This window comes from Peromyscus leucopus, chromosome 8b, assembly GCF_004664715.2.
Source record: "Peromyscus leucopus breed LL Stock chromosome 8b, UCI_PerLeu_2.1, whole genome shotgun sequence".
Lineage (NCBI taxonomy): Eukaryota > Metazoa > Chordata > Mammalia > Rodentia > Cricetidae > Peromyscus > Peromyscus leucopus.
Genome location: NC_051086.1, coordinates 31,705,164 through 31,708,319, shown reverse-complemented (window position 1 = coordinate 31,708,319; position 3,156 = coordinate 31,705,164). Strand labels below are relative to the sequence as shown.

Sequence of the window (3,156 nt, the reverse complement as noted above, 5' to 3'; positions counted from 1 at the left end):
TTATTCTTTTTAATTATATATATATATATATATATATACATACATACACACATATCTGCATACACACACACACACACACACACACACACACACACACACCTATGTATGGGTGTGTGTGCATGAGTACTGATGCTCACAGGAGCCAGAGGCATTGGATTTCCCTGAAACTGGAATTATAAGTAGTTGTGAGCTGCCTGATGTGGGTACTAGGAATCAAGCTCCAGTCCTCTGCAAAAGCAGTACTCACTTTTAACCACTGTGCCATCTCTCCAGCCACCAGAATAAAATTTAAATGTACTAGACTAAGTAGGAATGACTATATAAAGAATATAGGCATTTTATAGGGTCTTATAATAACCAAGGTACCTTTTTTATTTGTTAACTTTAAGTTTTTTTCCCCCTAGGTATTAATGCCTGGTGACCAATTAATGAAAAACATGTAAACAAGAACCTGAGTTTTATACTTTTCAAGTCCAGCTTTCTTTCAGACTGGAGAATCTGAAAGAGAATATGAAGCTTCGAAGATTTAAAACTGGGACAAGCAAAGGAGCCCTGCATGGGCACCAGGTGTTATTTGTGAAAGGAGAGCTGGGTTTTCCCTGTTGGCTGGGTTGGCCTCTTGAGGTGGAGAGCCTTGTGGATCCTATTCCTTCCCAGGGCCTTTGGTTACAGACACTGGAGAATCTACTTCCACAGTATAGTCTCTGCCATTGGGTGAATTGAGACTCAGTCCCCTAAGGGTTTGCCTCAAGCCTCCAAATCCTGACCAGGGGACTTCCTCTTCCTCCAGGCATGTCTTCTGAACTCATGAAACCAACTCTGGTAGGAACGTTCAATTGGTTTGCTCCATAAGACATGTAAACCATTCCTGGGTAGAAAGCTGGCTGTTTACTGTGTGCCACTGGCCCCTTAAATATCAAGTGGGCTATCTGGAAAACTATTGAAAATTGTAGATCCCCAAAATCCATTTTGGGGACCTCAGGTGGTGGTGGAATCTCTGATGACGCACCTGTGGCTGCTCATGTGCTGCTGTTAGCTCTCCTTTCTGTAAGGGCAGCTGTCTAAGGTGAAGACTGAGGCCTTGGCTTCTGGGGTATGACTTGGATACCAGTTGCATCCGTGGGCTGAAGGAAGGGTCTCAATCCTGGCTGTTGAAGCTGTAGGGATGGCTGTGATGGAAGAGGTGGGGGATACACAGGCAAAGGCTATTCATACAGGTAGGCTTCATGTTCCCTTGGTCTTATTTACAACTAGGGGTCCTGCAGGACAAAGGCAGGGACTCCTCAGAGTCACCCCTGCAGCTGCTGACCCACTAGTCACCCTTGAATTAGCAGAAGTTTAGGAAGCCTATGGTGCTGATGCTGCCACACCCCTGGGTGATGGAGAAACAACCATGGATATCACCGTGTCCCCAGACACTCAGCAACCACCGATGCCTGGAGACAAAGTACACCTAGGGCTGGTGCACAATGCATGGCATTCCCAAGAGCCCTGACAGCCCTGAGACAGCAGCTGCTTCGTGTATGCACAAGCTTTCCAGCTTTGTCCCCATAATGTACCTTGTTGCTAAGACACTACCCTTCCACAGTGAAGGTATTAAGAGCACTAAGCATGTATTAATAAATACAAGTGGCTAGAAAAAAAAGATTTAAAACTGACATTCATCCATCTTTGATGAAGCCCCTGAATTCTGTGTTATCCCCCAAATTTCCAGAGGAAGGATGTGTGCTTGGACTACAACACTGGAACAGCTGAACTTAATTTCTTTTCATTTCCTCGTTCAACAGGTATTTGTAGAGCTTTGGGCTGGGTACTGTGTGGGCTACGGAGAAGCACAATTTATAGATTTTGCCCTTTAAGCTTTTATTGCTTAATCACAGTGAGAGGGAGTCAGAGAGACACAGTATGAAATCGTAGGCTGATAGAGTCTGAACTTTCAGTTCTGGTGGTTGAAGCTTAGGTAAAATCATATGAAATATAGACTGTATTTCCTCCTAATCAAGCAAACAGCCCATAGTGGTGAAGTCATTTATTCTTCTTTCCTGTCAGGGACTGACATGTTCAGCCTAAGGAAGAAGTTCTCTCATCATGGTCAGGATATACATTTTCCATATATGAGACTAGAGGTATGAAGAAACAGGAATGAATGTGCCTCTGCAGCCACCCCCTCCCCTCAATGGCCATTTCTTCCTAGCCCCTTTTATCGCTTATAAGGATAAGAGGCAGCCATTGACTCCTTCCTTCTACAGTCACTGGAGGGTGACTTATTTAAATGGGGTTGTATGACCCTGGAAGGGTCCACATAGAGACAACACTTGGCCCTTTCCTCAAGGTGTACAGGTAACAGTACAGATAATATGGCTTTGGAGGCAGACTCTCTGGGCTTGCATTCAGTTCCTACTACTTAGCATCTGTGAGACCTTGGGCACATAACTGCACTATTATGGCTTTTGGTTTCCTAACCTGGGAAGCTGATATAATAATGAGGATTTAATAATCTTATCTGTATTAATTTCATAGCAAGCACCCTGCTAGACACATCATAACTCCATTATCTGTTATCATTAATGGCCCAGGTGAGTGCTATGCTAAATTAAAGGCTAGGTGAGTGCCATGTTCAGAAGGTGTGCCCTCACCTCTAAGTTCATGTGTTGAAATCCTCTTTTCTAAAATGATGGTATTAGTGGGTGGAAGCTTTGGGAAGGGAGTAGATTATAGGGAGAAGTCTTATGAATGAGAATAGGACATCTGTAAAGAAATGTCCTAATAGAGATCATTTGCCCTTTCCACCATTTGAGGTCAGAGTTAGAAGGTGATGTCTATGATAAGAAGGTGGCCCTCACCAGATAGGAAATCTGCCAGTGCCCATCCAGGGATTTAGTCTTTGTTATGGTGAGAAATGCATGTCTGGCATGGGTAAGTCACGTAACTTATGATGCTTGTTATGGCATCCTGAATAGATGAGACAGGGGGTTATGCTTCCCCTAAGAATACAGGGAACTAGAAGCAGCACCACTGTTTCTCTAATAGTGAGAACTTTGTTACAACTAAGTAACAAAAGCCTAATGATTTTGGAACTCATTAGAAAGATGTCAAAGGCTAAGCAAATTACCTGCGGTGGGAAGGAAGAGGCTCTTCAGAAGAGAAACTGGACAT

At 43.7% G+C, this 3,156-nt stretch overlaps 1 pseudogene; it reads right to left on the bottom strand.

The window, feature by feature from the left end:
- Positions 1 to 511: 511 nt before the first annotated feature.
- On the bottom strand, positions 512 to 3,156 carry LOC114706374 (annotated as a pseudogene).